A 19,127-nucleotide genomic window follows, 5' to 3' on the forward strand; every position below is an offset into this window, starting at 1 on the left:
TAAGCAAGTTAAACCTAGATACACTGGTTTCACTTTTTTTATCACCCATCTCCTCAGGAAGGTCCCTGGACAAGGGAGAGGGCTTTTTAAAATTCTCTCTTTAGAGTGCTAATTTAATCTTGGAAGGAGTCATAGAAGAGTCTAGGTTAAAAACTACCCCTCCTTAAGAGAGTTATCACACATTAACATTGTGAGGTCAATTGCCTAGCCCTCTGTGGTTGGCATTGTATACGTTTAACACATTGCAAGAATTGTGGCACCAGCATCATACCATTGCTCAGATGTATCACACTACGACGTCCCTCCAAGGGGATACATGTGGCTCTTAATAGGGGCATCAGAGGAATGACACAATTTTTCTCTTCTAAGCCCCTTTGCGTTTTAGATATCAAGAATGAGAAGTAAGCTTATTGGAAGATGGGAATTACATGGGGAGATATTAATATTTCAATTCAGGCATGTACTTCTGCAATTATAACTGATCATCAGCTGTTTTAACCCTACTCATGACATCAGTTTATTAGCCGTTGTGTCTGCACACAGTGCAAACGCTCACAATTCACATTGGAAGTGAGTTGTGGTGGGGACATAAAAAGGAACAGAGCTCACCGACATCTTTGTCCCTAAACGGGTGGGGAGAGCGTGCTAAATATCACGAGCAGCCCCATTGCAAAGCCAAAAATACAATTGACTCAGTGTGACCAAAATCTACTTTCCTGGTTTGAATTTTTTATCCAGAAAGAAGAAAGATGTCACCTTTCAAAGGATGACAAGGTTTGTGTATTTGATCAACTAAAATATAAAAACATTTAAGGAAACAAGTACTTTTTGAAAATATACTGTGTATTACAGTATTTCCTTTTTTACAACTCTTTCTTTTAGTTAGTTAGTTGGTTAGTTAGTTAGTTAGTTAGTTAGTTAGTTAGTTAGTTAGTTAGTTAGTTAGTTAGTTAGTTAGTTAGTTAGTTAGTTAGTTAGTTAGTTAGTTAGCAAAAATCGATCAAAACCTAATCAAACGTCTAGATAGTGAGGTGGCAGCATTATGTCAAATTCAGTACTCTTCATTCAAGTCAAATGAGGAATTATTGATTCCAAGCTTCATATTTTACTTTGCAGAAACGCTTGTTAGAGAAAATCAATCGTAGCGCCTCCTTTGGTGATTCCGTAAGGGGGGCAGCAAGTATTATTCTCTCTAAAGAAGAGCTGATCACTCGATCAGTGCGGGATCATCACACAAACAAATCAAGTGACCCCAGAGATGGGCTCGATCCTGCTAAGCTGAGTTGGATTATAAGTAAGTAGATTTTATTGTGTTTATTACTTTACCTTTCAATACATGACAACTTTTTTTAAAGTCACGTTTTGGCTCGACCCATACCATCTCCAAATAATTGACGATGAATTGAAAATGCTATTAACCAACTGCTAACAAATATATAAAGACTTCAATTTACACAATGCTCTACATTTTGGTTTTCAATTATGAGACAAGCTAAATTGTCATGCATTATTATAAAACAAACAAATTTTTATCTTTGCAGAGAAAGTAACAAAGAAATTCAATGAGCAGAAGGAGCGAGATGTTGTCAGCAAACTCCCTGATTTCATGAAGAATTTGAAAAGAAAGAAACAAATAGAGCTAAGAATATATATCTTTTATTTTTAAATTTTATTTTTTACAGAGCTAAGAATATTGTCTTTTTAACTAAGCATATTTTTTTGATTTACTGACTGTAAATACAAATGAAACTCAGTATATACAATAATATATAAATTGGCCATTTCATTATTTGATTTTAAACCAAGAAAGTAACTTGAATTTCATACAGATACATGTATAACAAAACAGAGATTTTATTGAAAAAGAATTCCAAATATGTCTCCTAAACGACTGCTTAATTAATCCAAAACACCAATCTGGACTAAACTTCGTGTGGCCTGCAATCAAAAAGGAATACCAGCAATAGTACCAAATAACAAAATTATTTTTGTTTTGCCCACCACAGTTATCACCATTTATCTGTGCGTCTGTTTCCCTTACCCCGTGTGAGGTGAAAAAGTCATGCACATAGCTAATGGTGGAATTGGCACCTTTCCCAACATTAACTGTCTCGTGAATAAGATAATAAACCTGCCTGGGAATTCCCTCACAACATATTCCAAACAGACCACATTTCCGTGGTGTTTTAAAATATATAGGGCCAGGTTGCTGGGGATTGGAGGGGATATGTACTTGCTGTGCATAATCATACGAATAGTGGACAGTACCCTTAAAGGAACTGCAGGGCCTCCCTGATAAGAGATCGTTTCCACTACCTTGTAATATCTCTTTACATGCTGCAATGTTTGTTTTCATAAATTCTCGTTCAGTTTTTGCTTTGTGCAAATGCGTCTCTTGATCACTGAGACAGTTCAACTTCTCTTGCTCACTTACCTTTACGTTTTGGTTAATCTTAGTGCTATTAAGTTGGCAAAGACTGCAAAGGTCAGAGGCAGGTTTCATTACTACAATATATGGCGTCAAAGTGTTCCAGAGGGCAACAAATTTGGCGTAGCTCATCACAGTTCAATTACTGTCTTCCGAGACATTTTTGTACTGCCTCTAAATAGATGCCTTGCTTTCAGATGAAGGAAGCAGTTGCACTTTCAAATCCTTAAAGCTTGGTGCTCTTCCCGGAAGAGAAACTCCATGCTCAGTTGCAAAGTTTTTAATAAATGTCACTGTTCAGTTTAAAACTGCATGTTCTAACACGTTCATAGGCAGTCGCGACGTATTAGCGTGTCTTCTTGGAACTGCTCGCGACCTGTTAAGGTGGGCTTTCAAGTTTTCCAATCGTCATTTGCCAATGCAGTAAACAAAAAAGAATCTTTCATTACATCAATGGAGGACAGATGTCCTTGGGACAGTTGCTGAAATCCTTTCAAATTTGTGTGTCTTACTCTCCCCGTCATTATTATGACCCTTTACCTACACCTCCACTCTCCCCCCCTCCCCCAGGCAATGTTGAAAAGATCTTAGCGAACATCGACACTTATTTTGCTTGTGTAACGTCTGTTCAACCCACCCAGTTCAACATTGTTCGGGGGGGAGGGGGGAATTACTGCGAAGTTTGCTGCTATAGCGTTTACTGTCCCAGCACTTTTAGCCCGCATTGATACTTGAACACCTCGAAAACAGTAACTCATGCGATAACGCTTTTTATTAGATGACAAATTAATATGACTTTGTTTCGCACCGAGGAGAATTAAGTCGAGTTCTGAGGATGATAGTTCAATGCACTGCATTCGATGCTCAACTAATTCTTCGAGAGTGACAGATTTGGTGCATGAGCTATTATTTTTCCCATATCGACGACCACATCCACTCTCTAAAAACAATTTTACCGGTGTGACAAAATCATCGCTATCCGAGGAACTCTGATCAACAGTGGTACCTTTATTGCTTGGTTGAGTGCCAAAAGATGAAATCTCATCCACAGTGACGTCAGTTTCCCTACCACTACCGTTGCTAAAGTCCAGCTGATCCCCATTTCTGTCACTCGCTGTGTTAAGATACTCTCGTTGAACCTGATCTAGTTCGCTGTAAGGGTGATCGTGTCCCTCTAAGCCACAATCATCAAGAAAATGACTATCCATTTAACGTTAGTATTAGTAAATAATGTGGAACTTTGAAAATGCTTGCATTGGGTTTGAGGGCTATAACATAAGTGACGAGTGCCAAAAAGGTCAAACCGCACAGCACCCAGGAAACACAGTGTGGCCTCGTTCACGCCTAGATGCTATACACGCAAATTAATCTTGCACGCAATATGAACGAAAAAATTACATCAGCAACATACTGTGCCATTTTGCACCACAAGCAACTTGATCTGAAGAAAGGAAGAGATAACAAGCTCTCTGACACGCACACGCAAAGACAGAAGATCACGAATTGATACAGCGCTTAAAGACACATACATGTGTGGGCAAATCATATTAGATAAAGTATTAATCCAGTTCGAAGAAGCAGCAATTTCTTAAGAACTGAACTCCTCTCCAGATATGAGGAATATGCCAGTAACGACTCCTAAGCAATCTTCTAAACAGCAACTCTTCCATGTCGCCATTAGTTTCACATTTACCACCAGAAGTGGCCAACCAGGTGAAGAAAGTCAAACGTACTGATAGGAAAACATATACTCGAGGTTCCATGGACGCCCTTTTTACCACGGAAGAAATGGCCACCTCCAACATGAATGGGAAGAGGAATAAAGACAAACTTGATGAAAAGCGAGTTGACTTAGTCAAACGTAAGAAAGTCTCTCGTTATATTTATTTTCTTTTTTATTCACTCATTCATTTGTTTATTTACTTACTTCATTTCAAATCACTATTTTAGAGGGCTTTAACTGATATGTTCACTTCGTCTTCTTGGAAAACAAGCTACTTGATTATTTGCTTCGAAAATAAGCCCCTAAACCTGCAATGAGGCTTTTATTAATGTTTTTGGAATCTCAGGTTTCCCGTCTAATCCTATTTTCTGCCAGTCTCGTTGCTGCCATGTAGGGTGACCTTTAGTTTATGCATGCATTATCTAACGTTTATTACGTATTGCAGGTTTGATGTATTGTTTTTCCTCCCACTGGTGGAAGCCCATCAAACAAAGAGGTCAGAGATGCGATAAATGCAAAATGACGTGAGGTTAAGTTTGCATGTAAAACCAAGGCAGGAGTTCAGGCCTCCTCTCTTTAGGATATAACATTGCAAGCAACAACTGTATTGGCCTATCTGTACTTTAATTTTTATATATAATCAAGCCAGTAAAAAAAGTTTGTTTTAGTTTTTGACCAAGCATCACGCTCTTGTCCTTTGTTGTCGGAAAGAACAATTTATTCCAACATAAAATCTCACTGATCTCATCAATCTGTACGGATCTGCATGCATGCAGTGTCTTGACGTGACATGAGTTAAATTTGTGTAGACCTTCAGGGGTGCCTTCCGGAAAATATATTTTTTGCACGCTGTTTTAAAGAAAACCTTGGTAAACTACATGTATATATCATTGTAACGCTAATAAACTGTAGAATCCGAAAACAGCAAGACAGTTTGCTATTTTTGCTTTGATAGGCATGCGGTAGCCATTTAAACGCAAAAATGAGCGAGCTTGCTAAACTGAATTACCAGCCTTTGTGTTACTGTGGACGTCCAAACTGACTGGACTATATCACTCAGGACATGATAGGCTAACAAACTGTGTCAGGCTTTTCCTACTGATTGCTTAGGAAATCCCTTTTAAAGTTGCTTATTTTTCATTTTCGCTTAACATTTTAAGCATTTTGAGTAGAAGCAGGAAACATAGCTTAAAATTTAAGTCTTGTCGCGATGATTAAGGATATTGCTGTTTCCAGTCTGAAATCTCCGGAGTTTCGCTTTTAAGGGGTTCCCCTTTCAGGTCCTTCACCTTGCAACATGGGAACGAGGCTGAAAGCAGAAAAATTATAAAAGTATGCCAAATAGTACCAAATTGATGGAAATTAGTCATAATTAACCTAAAAAATTTCTACTTAGTTGAGTACATCGTATTTGTTCTACTGACGATTTGTTTCATATACGCACTGCTCAACTTACTACATACCTACTCAAACGAGGCTACAAACGAAACTTTGTCACTAAACAAATACAACATGCCGCCAACATCCCACGCAGACTTGCTTTACAAACTAAAGACATGAACGAACCTACACATGCACCTTTTATAACCACTTTTAACACATCACTTCCTCATATCTCCAACATCATTAAAAAACATTACCATTTATTGCTCTCGTCTGACTACTGCAAAAAGGTTTTCCCAAATATACCTGTTGTGGCCTTCAGACGATCTCCTTACCTACGTGATTTACTGGTTTCAGCTAAACTTTCTTCTAACTTGACTAATCCCCACCCACAACTCCCTTCTGGCTCCTATCGTAGCGGTAAAAATTGCGCCACTTGCCCGTACATTTCCGATGATCTCACTAACTACCCTTTTTTTTTTTCTAACGGTGAAACACGCCCTATCAAATCTAACCTGACCTGTGAAACTAAAAATCTAATCTACATGATCCAATGTAACCGCTGTAATTTACAATACATAGGAGAGACTAAACGACGCTTAAAAGACCGCTTTAATAATCACCGCCGCACCATAGATAACCTTAACACTAAATCTAAACCCACCACAGCCGCAGAACACTTCCTCACCGCTCCTAACCCATCACTAACGACTTGCAATTAATCCCCATAGAAACATAGAAAAAGTCTACTCTAACCGAGAGTAGGGAAGCCTTTTTAATCTCAAAAGGCAGAACACTTCTTCCACATGGCCTCAATATCCGCGAAGAAATTTACTAGCTTTTTTCTTTTTATTATTTTTTATTTTTTGCTATTATTTTATTTGCTTCATATTTTATACTGTCAATCACTATAGTTTTACATAGTTCCGCTATTGCGCAAACATTTGTTAAATAAGCGTATGTCTCAATACAAATTCTCATTGTACCTGAAAAAGGCTGGTTGGGCCAGCTGAGATATAGTAACCCTTAAAACGTAATTCTACGTTGTGCTGGTCTCTGCTTCTTTTATCATTTGCATTTAAGCTGATCAGATCAACAATTGATCCAACGTATACCAGCAGGTTTATCGTCCATGGTTGTTGCTTAGACTTTATTCACTTAAATGAAAGCATTTAAAAATCGTTCAAATGGGATATTTTTCGTTGTCTGCTGATGCTTTGGATCAGAAGGTTTAATAAAGCTTAACGCAGAATATTGATTTTTTTAAAAGCAGTTCTGAACAATATTTTGCTTACGTTGGGGACTATATTAGGTTAGTACGAAAAAGAGGATTGCACGAAAACAAGGCAACTTCAAACCGCCATTTTGTTTTGTTTTCAGCTGGGCACATACAAGTTGTGTAGACACGTTTTGTCGCAAAAAGAAGTTAAATAAATGGGAATTTCAGTAGAATCCACGGGGTGGCTCTTCTCTCCACTGTTTCCAGGTCGAATTGGAATTTGGAAATGTTGGTTTTTGTGAAGGGAGGAAAACCGGAGTACCCGGAGAAAAACCCTCGGAGCAGGGACGAGAACCAACAACAAACTCAACCCACATATGACGCCGAGTCCAGGAATCGCACCCGGGCCACATTGGTGGGAGGCGAGTGCTCTCACCACTGCGCCATCCCTGCTCCCTAAATGATGTAAGTGTCTTCAAAATAAAGTAAGAAGAACGATTAAAGGATAACGTGAAAGCTGTTTGAACAAGAGGACTGCAGGAAATCATATAGTAAAGAGTCCAGGTAAGTCAAGTTGGTTCGATTGGTTGTCAGTGTACTCGACCTCTACTCTGTTGAAAAATCCATGCCTTTTGAATTTGCTAAACAATTTTCTGGTAATAAGGCAAAAAACTGTTTTGTTCTTAACACATTTCCAAAATGTACATGATAAATAGGAAACACTAGTTTCTGAATCAACCAATAAGAAACCAAATATACTCAATATATCTTAGGAAACTAAGTTGCTGTACTAACCAATCAGACCATGCGTGTAATCTAAGACCGCGTTCACACTAGGCCAAATCATCTTTAAATTGATCATGGTTGAAACATGTTTGACTAAAACAAGCGTTCATACCTGATGACTGAACCCGCGAAACTAGATTAAAACATCCTTACAATAACCAACATTGAAACCACCTCGTGAGGTAGTTTCGATCGTGGTTTTTGTAAACAACTTCAAGATGGCGGACAGTGGCGTTTCTTTGGTCGCTGGGAAAACACAAAACTGCGGCTTTGTTGAGACGAAAACACTCATCGGTCTTTGGGCAGAAGAAGATATTCAACGTCAGCCCGCATCCATGGGTCGTAACAAAAACATTTCGGAAGGCATAGCCATAAAACTTCAAGAAAGCGGCTAGAGTCGAAATGGCGACCAAAGCAAGACCAGGATGCACAACTTCCAGCAGAAATACAAGAAGGTTAAAACACTGAACAAGTCAAGGAAAAAACTCTTTTCCCTTCTATGAGTAAATAGATAAAGTGCTAGGTCACAAACCAAGTATAAATCTGCAGTCAACACTGTCGTCAGTTGCAAGTAGATCGTCAAGCAGTAGTGACAACACGTTGGATGAACTGGAAACCGAATCTGTGTTGTCAAGTGTCGACGGCTTGGATGAGGAGGGTTTTTTGTGTGAGGCTGTCACTGCAGAAAACGTCTCTGTCAATGGTATCAAGGACGACGATGCACCTACCCTACCTACTTCTGAAAACTTGGAATTCAGAACAACGTAAGCAAGAAAAGAAAACAGCCACAGTCAACATCTGCTGACAAAATGAAAAGTTTCATGGAGAAATTTTTTGAAATTCAGCAAGAGTTCGAGAGACGATTCCTGGAGTCTGAAGAACGAAGACGTAAACAATAAGCCGAGCAAGAAGAGAAAAGATGACGGTTCAAAGCAGAACAGGATCAGAAACGAGAAAACTTTCATCTGCGTGTTTTACAAACCATTGCACAAGGCGCCGGTGGCAGCAAAAATTTAAGTAAACACTCAGTTCCGTTCTAGTTTCTTTAATTGCTTTTAAATTATGTTCCCTCTGTCTTCAAATAATAGCTTTTATTCTGTTGTGTTAAGTCTAAACCAGCAGAAGTGGACTCGCTCAAATATTGACAAGACTTCCAATGGGAACAATTTTTTTGAGAACAAGTTTGGGAAAAACTTGTTTAGTCTAAAGCTGTTCAAATTGAACTTAATTCTCTCAAGTGTGAACGCAGTCTAAGTCTTCCTTTGCAGCTACTAAGTTTCTGAAACATTTTGACAGGTATCGTAAATATTCACATGCGGCCGACAGGCGAAGAACATTCCACCGTAACTAAATGAAGCCCGTAGGAAATTTTTTATTTAACGCGACCATTAACCGAAACAAAAGGAACAATCGTGAGACGTTTTCAATTCACGCTATTAAGATCAGGCTGTCAGGTCAAAGTCCATAATTCGACAAGGAGTACCTTTCCAGTCAGCAGTTTCGTACTAAAAGTGCAATTTTTATATTTACAGGATTACATACACTCTGTTGTCAACCATCAAATCCCTATTGTTATGGGAATTTCCAATCTCGCATTTGTATACCATGGAAAATGTTTTTATATAACCACATACGTAATCGTCAAACGCTGGAAAATAATGTACTTGCAGGATAAACGAAAGTTAGAGGAAGAAATATCAGGGATAGTTGATAGGAAGGAAGAGCAACCGAAATATTATGAAAAGGTAATCGTGTCAAATTGGGCGTACTTCTTTACGATTACCCTGCGGCTGAAAACTTCACAGTCCACAATTAACTGTTGTTTTCTGCTCTTCTATTGTAGAACATAGACATGCTTAAAGAAAAAATAACTCAAATAGAAGGACCCATGCTAATGGCAACCTTGGGAGTTGATAGTGTGAGTAAAGACTTTTCTTTCTCTATTACATAGGTTTGTGTAATAATGGGATAACTTTTTGCGGTTGGTTCAAGAGATGCACTAGATCAAATTAACAGATAGCACTAATAAGGCAAAAATGTGTTCACCTACAGGTGGAGGAGCCGGCCAGGGAAGTGGAGAAAGTGAGATTCAGTGAACCACGTAAACAAAATGTGAAGGTAGAGACATGAGACCAAAAAACATTTTTTTCACGACGCCCAGTTTTTTGTTTTTCATTTGCTTATTATATTTTATTTCTTTTATAGTCTGAAAAGGCAGGCTCTCGCTTGTTAGAAAAACGAAAGCATGAACACATAACCAGAATGGTTACCGAACAACTTAAATGCACGGTGGGAGAAGTGATGTTGCTGTTCCCTGCTGTCTTCGCCTAGCAAATCCACAGACCACTGAACTGCATCTCTTTTCTGATGCTTCTGAGGAGGGCTTCGCATCAGTTGCCTATTTAGTCTTTTGGTACAAGGACAACAATCTGTCATCCCTCCTTATTGCCTCAAAGAGTTGGGTGTCTCAAGTAAAAGCGATGACAATTCCCAGGCTAGAGCTGATGGGTGCAGTCCTTTCAAGTCATCTGGCACAGAATATCCTAAGGTGATTCCCATGGACAGAACAATCCGGACCGACTCAGAGAGTGTGTGGTATTGGGTCCGCAATCAAGGCCGTAAGTTCAAGCCATTTATTGCCAACTAAATTGGCAAAATTCAAACAATAAGTCCTGAGCAGTGGCGGCACATACCAGGAACGCTGAACCCAGCAGACGAGAGTGGCGTTTGGATGGGAGGACCAGCTTTCCTCAGAGGTGAGGAGTCAGCCTGCCCGGCAGTGCCTCCTTCCGAAGAGAATGCTGAACAGATCGGTGACTGTGAAAGACGAGCAAAGACCAGGATGTATGTGACCAAGGGCTCTGCCAGTGAAAGCATTGACCCAAGCCATTACTCAAGCTTGGGACACCTAGCTTGTGTGACAGGATGGGTACAACAGCTCCCGTCCAATTGCAGACTTCCCAAGGATCTACAGAGAAAAGACGGAAGCCTTCTGTCAGATGAGATAGTAGCCGCAAAGACTTTTTGGATAAAGCAGGCCCAAGCTCAAGCATTCCTTAATGGGAAAAATGAAGGGTCCCTTACACGACTGAACCTTAAGAGAGATGGTGATGGCTTACTTCTAAGAAGCTCATCTTATTAGTATTATCATCATTACGTTACTAAAATAAGGTCAGTTCAATTTTTCAATTTTCTGTGAGATCATGTATTCAGTTCTCCTGATCAAATATATGTATGTATGAGAAAGACAGATTTTCCACCATAGAAGTGCCGTTGTCTGGGCATTGAAAAATATGTGGCTAAGTGCCTAAAGAACCCTTGCCGTGGGCAAGCCGTCATTCATTTCACTATAGACAGCGAACTGTCAACATCCCTGACTGTGCGGGTATACGATACCAGCAAAATGCTGCTCGCAAGGATTCATCTACCCTGTTAGACGTCACAGTATTAGGAAGTTCTTTTTTTGGTTATGTTGAGAGTAAGAGATGATCAGATCCAGAAAACGAGTGCAGGTGACTAGATTATTATCCAAGCGATTTAGTCAAAATTTATCATCTGTGTTTCATATAATTTTTATTCGACTCAATTTTAATTTCATAGCTCATCTCCTTGCAAATAATATACTTCTATATTCCTTACCTTTTTCAGGTTACCATTGAAGTATTGAAAAGAATGGATTGCTGCAAACCATTCGCAAATATGGAAGCCAAGATTGCAAAGTTATCGAAGTCAGGCAGGTGAGAGGCCAGAAAGCAAACGGTCTGTACGACCTTTTCTAAAATCTTCCTAACTTGTTTATTTAACTTATGTCTGAATTGTCCTGTTACATCGCAGTCCTCAATTTCTTTATGTATTTTAATGGAATTTTTAAAAACTGCAATGAGTAGAATATATCGAGTTAAAAAACATTTTTTTTTTAAACATGCACCTTTTCTTCCAAACGGCTCTCCGGTGTAGGAAATCCGATTCCTGTCTGCGGTCAGTTGCAAAACATGTTAGGTCACGGAGAATCTAGTAAATACAAAACATTTATCAGACGCTTAAAGATCCAAATACTCCAAAACTCAATTGAAAATCTGCATTTTTGAACGAAGTAAAGTTTTTGCATCGTGGTATTGTGTTCTGTGTATTTTCGTAAATTATTTTTCACTGGACATTTTCTTGATAAATTTGGTAAAAAAATATGTTCTCAGAAAATCCTAGACTGAGGCGGCAGAAAACACTGCATTTTTTATTTACATTCCTTCTGTTTTCAATGTAACTGCTTCTCTAAAAGTATTGTAAAGAGTTCACAGGACTTATAGTTTCTCAGTATAGAGCTACCTTGTGATTCATTTCATTTTTTGTATTCTATTGCAGCTTCAGAACAAGCTCGTTTCACGGTTCCTAGTACTGACGCAGAGCCATATCCCCATACTCCTGTAAGTGTGTTTCATTAGTGCCATCAACTTTCAAGTGAAGTACCACAATCACCATCAGCCCCACAAGGACCAAGTGACTTTGACGACTCTGAGGCTACAGAGCAACTCAATGCCTGTGATTTTTGCATTAGGACCCCTTGCATCACTTCTTCCCCTTCCAAGCCACAGGGAAGAGAAGTGATGCAAGAATCACAAATCACACCAAATGACTAAAGGATTACAAATGGTACTGGCGAACGCTGAAGGACTGTGGTCTTTGGGATGACCCCATACACCAACAACAAAAGCAGGAGTTGAGGTGCTAATACAACATGTTCGGGAAGTGATGACCCATTGTGTAAAAAAGGCGTGAGGGGAAGGTGGCCAAATCACCGCCACGTACCCTACCAAGGGCACCGAAGAGCCTGAGCGCTGTTAATGAGAACTTGCGACAACTGTGTTTATTTCCAATCTAATTAACCGCAACCGACGCCACAGCCAACTATTTCCCTTATCTTGACATGGTAATAAAATATAGGTGATGGGCCAGCACAACTACTACATTCATGGCCTGGTTTGTGACATAAGTGCATTTGCCGATCTCTTAACACCTTCGGTTCGCAGAATGGCCAGGACATCTTGTTCGGCGAGTGAAGATTCCATAGCTTGTTTTTACTTTGGTTTCAACACTTCTATTTCCGGAAACCGAGACAAACATTCCTGTAATTAGGTGATCAATCTCATGGAGAACGATGCGCATGTGAATGAGTGTTGAGAGCAATGCATAATTCAAATGCTGTGTCTTTGTCTGTAGTGCGCCCCTATTTTTTCACCTCGTCCTCCCTCGTCCCAGCTTTCATGCGGTGCTGTCAATTAGGGCAGGTTGCCGGCCAAAACAGCCGGCTACTGGCCAATCTTCCCCCTGCTACTTTCAAATCACTTTACTGTTAATTTTGGTAAGAAACTTAAGATAAGGAAAAGATCCAACAAAAAGAATATTGAGACATCAGCCTCATACGTTTGAGTGGAAATAAAGGCGCATTACAAGAGTTTTAAACAAGTTCACCTTTGCCACGCGTAATGGAAATAGATCGAAGGGGTCGTGGAATGCCTGCAACATTTTCAGTGAACAGGATTCAGCAAGAAACCGGCTTCAAATAATGAAAAGATTCCGCAAAAATAACTGTTAAACATCTGGGTCTAAGTAAAGGCACATTTCAGGAGTTTTAAACGTGTTTTTGGCGGAAGTATAGAAAGTTGAAGCTGAACGAGGTGATTGAAGGGTCGTGGAACACCTGGGAAATTTTCACAGGATGCCAAGAAAACAGATGCCAAGTGTGACCTTTAGTCCATATGCATTTCTCTGGCAAGTTATATACATTGTACTTTGGTGGCCTGTGGTTTGGAGAAGAGAAACCTTCCTTCTCTACATTTTTTTAAACCATTTGTTGACACTTCACAAGAAACAGAAAGCAATGGCAAGTTACGTTTTTGATCAAACAAACCAGCATTTTACATTACATGCAGTTATTATTCTCCTGGGCAATACTAATGATGGGAGATTCTTTATATAATACATTAATCAACTGCTTTAACCGACAGGAATTGAAGTGGTACTTCCAAATGGATTGAAAGCAAAATCTAAGATCAAGGCTCTCTCAAGTCATTTTGATCTTCCTGCCCACGCTGGTGTCTTAGAATAGGTTACATACGTTGGTCGTGACAACTGCTGTTACTGTCATGAGCATGGTGAAACTGTCAAGACTGTCATTTTGCCGAGAATTACCTGTGCCAATCGTTAAAAGAGGTTCCTAGTGCCTATGGGAACGGGAGCAATGGTCACTTTTCACCCAGTGGTCATTTACTACAAAGATGAAAATCGGGAAATGCAGCACAAAAGCTTTGTTTTTGTGTCTGATGAACTTTCTCACAATTCCACCGCGGTCCTTGCTATCCTCGAGAAGCTTACGACTGAGATTAAATCAGTGGTACCAGAAATGAAGTTTATTCACTACTGGACCGACAGCCCTACTTCCCACTACCGCAACAAGACGATCTTTGCCACAGTCGCCAACCACGGAGCTGAATTTGGTGTTCCTGTCAGCTGGAATTATTTTGAGGCAGGACATGGAAAGGCCCTTGTGATGGTAAAGGCGGTTCGGCGAAGAGAATGGCAGATGAAGCTGTCAAGAGGCAAAAGGCTACCATTCAAGATGCAAGCGATTTTTACGCATGGGCCTCTCAGGCAAGCAGTACCGGTAATTCTGCTGTAAAGTATTTTTTTTACAGCAAAGATTACTCTGCAGCTGGAGACAAGATTGCCAGGCACTACAGGATATCAGAACGGTTCCTGGTACCCTTAAAGTGCACGCGGTGGCTGCCATAAAGAGGGAGCAAGTCTACACGAGAGCCACTTCATGCTACTGTGACACCTGTGTAAAGAAATTTCAAGAATCAGCAACGGCTGCTGAGAGCTGTGAGTGCATGAAGTTCACACTTCGTGATCCTAACACAGTCTTGGTAAACTCGCAACTCTCAGTAGCTGTTGGGGAATGGATTGTTGGGAAAGAAGCGCTTCTTTAGTAATTACATTGATGCGTTTATTTGAGTTATATTTTAGTGACCTTCAACAGTTGGTCAAGTAATCTATTGTTTCGCTAGTTTTAAGGAAATTCGTTTAATGTCAGGAAACGTTGCGGTCCCGCAACTAAGAAAGCCGAACTTTGATTATTTAATCGTGTAATTAGAGGTAAAACCGCATGTAAAACTAATGTAAGGATTATCTCTGAGATTGTCACATGTGCCCACGAAATAGGAAGTTAGTAACCGCGAACTTTGTAGAACGTGATGTACCGAACTTTACTATGATATCAAACTTTGTGACCACAACACTGGATTCACGTGTCTGGGTGTGGATATCCGTAGGTATTAAACGCAGAATTGTAATCTTAACTTAGGCAGAATTGTTAGATCGCATGTGTAACATCGAAGTGTGAAGAATAAAGTCATTTTAAAACGAAAATATACAGTCCAAGATTGTCGAACCGGCAACGTACAAAAGTTCTCTCTATCGCAAGCGAGAAGTTCTGAAACACTTGGTCCTTCGAGCCGGATCCTGAAGATAAGCGAGATGAAGCAAAAGACAAAGTCGAGATCAGGCCACAAAGGCTACGTGAAGCAGCTTTTGGCAGAGATTGACGCTTGCCTCGAAAGCTACAGCGAGGAAAGAAAGCATGAATTGTCCCAATGGAAGGAGGCACTCCAAGAACAACTTGTCAAGTATGTAAATTTAAGTGACGATATCCTTGAAATTATGGAGGCCGACGAAAAAGTTACCGATGAAGAATTGACTGCCAAACTGTACGAAAGCAACAAGATGAAGATCAACATAAAAACGAGATTGGCCGCCATCAATGAGCGTTTGACCAGTCAGAATGCACCCGAGCTAGTTTTTCAGCCAAGCCCAAGTCCGCCGATAGTGAATCCGCCCCAGCAACAGAGTTCCTCAGTTCGAGCAAGATTGTGAAAGCTCGAAGTACGAAAGTTCGGTGGAAACATCAGCGAATGGCAGGAGTTTTCGGACTCCTTTGAGAGCGCCATCGACAAAAACAAGACGTTGGCAGCAGTTGACAAGTTCTCCTACTTGCGAGGACTATTAGTTGGACCGGCCCGATTAGTAATAGCGGGATTTTCGCTAATATCGGCAAACTATGGAGCTGCGACGGACCTGCTAAAGAAAAGATACGGGAAAAGGAGTGCGATCCAGAGGGCGCACATAAACGGACTGTTGAACGTGGACGCGATTTACAGCAAGAGAGATACACAACGGCTAAGACAAATGTACGACTTTGCGGAAACCAAGTACCGCGCCCTCGAAGTGCTTGGCGTGGAGCAAGACACGTACGCCGCCATCGTGGTGCCTTCTCTTCTGGAAAAACTGCCAGAATAGCTGAGACTGACCATCACCAGAGGAGAGGACCATTACGCTTGGGATTTGGAACAGTTGCTTGAAACCCTTGCACACGAAGTCGAACTCAGAGAGGAGTAGAACAAAAACACGCGACCCGCGAGGAGTCCTCGAGTTGACAGCCGAAAAACGACAATGTATGCCGGAAAGGATACAAACTGTGCTTTTTGCCTAGGCGGGCACAAGCATGAGGAATGCAAGAAGGTCACGCAAGCCAGTGAACGTAAGTGAATGTTACTTAAATATGGTAGATGTTTTAATTGTATTAGAAAGGGACATTTATCTAAAGATTGTAAGATTGTCGTTAACTGTAAGTTTTGCAAGGGAAAGCACCATTCGTGTCTTTGTTGTGCCGACTCCCCGGGGAGGGTAGATCGTGCGAAACCGCGATAGACCCTAGTAATGTTGTAGAAGCGGTTGATAGTAGTATGCATATTGAAACGGGAGGGAGTGTTGCGTTACAAACGGCACAAGCCTAAGTAGCAGGGAAGGGTAACGCGCGAATAAGAGTACTTTTTGATAGCGAGAGCCATATGTTGTTTGTTACCTTGCGTGTGGCCCATGAATTCCGCCTAGAAACCTGCTGGAAACAGTGGCTTTCTGTCAACACCTTTGGACAGAGAGCAATGGGTTCCAGCCTCAGGGAGGTAGTTGGGCTGCATTTGACCCCAGTAGGGGGAGGGAACTTGTTTTTCATAGAGGCCATTGTTGTTCCCGAAATTTTGACTGTCCCGGACGAGCATCTGGAAATTGTGCGTGAGAGTTATCCCCATTTGGCAAGCATATGGCTGTCTAATGTTTGCCAGCACAGAGATCAGTTAGAAATAGATGTGTTGAGAGGAGCAGATTATCTGTGGAATTTTCAGACAGGAAATGTTGTGCGGAAATAGGTATTCAGTCAAGCTTCCTTGGAAGCAAGGGAGGGACGTTTTAAATAGCAACTATGAGTTGAGTTTAGCACGCACGAAAGGACAGGTAAAAAAGCTTAGAAAGGAGCCAGAGGTTTTGCGAGAGTACGATTCAGTCATCAAGAAACAGTCAGCCTCAGGAGTAATAGAAAGAGTGGTAGAATTAGAAAGGTCAGACGGAGTTTACTATATCCCTCATTTGGTAGTCATACGCAAAGAAGCGACCACAACGAAGTTGAGATTGGTGTAAGACGCGTCAGCGAAGTCAGGGAAGGAAGGCACCTCACTGAACGATTGTTTGCATAAAGGACTGTCCCTTACGCCGTTCTTATTCGATATTCTGATCAGGCTCAGGGAAAAACGAGTGGCGCTTATAGGCGACATCGAGAAGGCGTTTCTAAACATCGAAGTTGATAAGGAAGACAGGGATTTCCTTCTGTTTTTGTGGTTCGATGACATGCACGATCCGACAAGCAAGGTGGTTGTGTATCGGTTTTGTCGTGTAGTGTTTGGTTTGAATGCGTTGAATGCCACGCTAAGACATCACAACTCCAAATTTAAAGATGAAGACGCAGACTTTGTGAGAAGAATGATCGAGAGCTTCTATGTAGATGACTTAGTGACCGAAGAAGACGGAAACAGTTTGTTAGACACTGAGTGAATGAGATTATCAGGCTTTCAAACAAAGAAGAGTGGAGACATTGCCCAGGAGAAGAAAACCCAGCTGACATTGGATTAAGAGGGGCGTTCAGTTCAAAGCTGAAAGATGATGAGCTGTGGTGGAAAGGACCTCCATGGCTGTGCAAAGAAGAGAGCTGTTGGCCCGCAAACCAAGTCGTCACTTGTACACCAGAAAGCCAAGAAGAGTTAAAAAAGACAGCAACCGTGATGACTGTAGACACACAAAGTCCACCCTCCATTGCAAAAGTAGTGGACATTGATCGGCAAGGTAGGTTGAGAAAGTTATTACAAGTGACTGCCTGGGTGTTGCGTTTTATTCAAAATTCAAAGCCAGGAAGCACGAAAACAGAAGGTGAGTTGTCTAAAGAAGAATTGATCGTCGCCGAAAACAAATGGATCGAGGCGGTGCAATTAGATTTGAAGCGCCAGAAGGATTTTTTGAGTTTGAAAAAGATCTTAGGTTTGGAAGAAATTGGTGGAGTATTAAGATGTGTGGGAAGGTTAGGAAATTCGGATTTGGAGCCGGACGCACAGGGACCAATTATCCTCCCAAAAGACCACATTTACACGAATAAGACGATAGAAGAATGTCATGAAAGAGTGCTTCATGGCAGAGTGAGAGACACCCTCGCAGAGTTGAGGTCAAAGTTTTGGGTTCCTAAAGGTCGGCAATGCGTGAAGAAGGTCCTCAATAAATGTGTTGTCTGCAAAAAACTAGAAGGGAAGGCGTATGGCGCACCGTGTAGCGCAGCGCTGCCAGAATTTTGCGTTACAGAGGCACCCCCGTTTTCAAAGGTAGGTGTTGATTTCGCGGGGCCATTTTACGTTAAGACACAGACTGGGAATATGACGAAGGCCTACATTGCGCTATTTTCATGTTGCGTGACGAGAGCATTGCATTTAGAACTTGTAGAAGATCTGTCAGCAGAAGCATTTACTCAAGCTTTGAGGCGGTTTGCTGCCCGTCGAGGAACACCAGCACTGATTGCCTCCGACAATGCAAAGCCCTTCAAGGCCACCAGTAAAGCGCTAAAGAAGCTTTACAACCATCCAGAGGTTGTCAGTGAGTTGTCCAACAAGATGATAGAATGGAAGTTTAATCTAGAGAGAGCCCCTTGGTGGGGAGCGTTTTTCGAAAGAATGGTCGGATGTGTAAAAACGATGTTTACAGAAGGTGTTAGGTAACGCAAGGTTGACCTTTGATGAATTGTTTACTGTGTTAGTCGAAGTGGAAGGGACTTTAAATTCTCGACCACTCACGTATGAGTACGATGAAACAAGTGAAGAGGTTTCGACTCCGTCCCACTTACTGTTCGGAAGAAGAATGAAGACAATGCCAGACATGGTCGTTGAAGACAAGGAAGAAGGTGAAAGCAAATACACTCGAAGATTTCGTTATTTGAGTGCGCGATTGACGCATTTTTGGATTCGATGGAGGCGTGAGTATTTGACAGATTTGCGTGAGTTCCATCGAAACAAGGTAAGCGAGAGCTCGAAAGCAGTGCGAGTAGGTGATGTAGTGACAGTTTACGAGGAGAATAAGAAGCGCAGAGACTGGAAGATGACAGTGATAGAGAGTTTAATCAAGGGTAAAGATGAGGTAGTTAGGGGTGCAAACATTCGGGTCATTGT

The 19,127-nt window shown here is 41.1% G+C and overlaps 2 pseudogenes; one reads left to right on the plus strand and one right to left on the minus strand.

Moving 5' to 3' along the window:
• Nucleotides 1-1,786: 1,786 nt before the first annotated feature.
• LOC146477652 (uncharacterized) lies at nucleotides 1,787-3,890 on the minus strand (annotated as a pseudogene).
• Nucleotides 3,891-15,024: 11,134 nt separating this feature from the next.
• LOC146477653 (uncharacterized) lies at nucleotides 15,025-17,443 on the plus strand (annotated as a pseudogene).
• Nucleotides 17,444-19,127: the final 1,684 nt, after the last annotated feature.

The sequence above is a fragment of the Pavona decussata genome, unplaced genomic scaffold (assembly GCF_977016875.1).
Source record: "Pavona decussata unplaced genomic scaffold, jaPavDecu1.1 SCAFFOLD_69, whole genome shotgun sequence".
Classification (NCBI taxonomy): domain Eukaryota; kingdom Metazoa; phylum Cnidaria; class Anthozoa; order Scleractinia; family Agariciidae; genus Pavona; species Pavona decussata.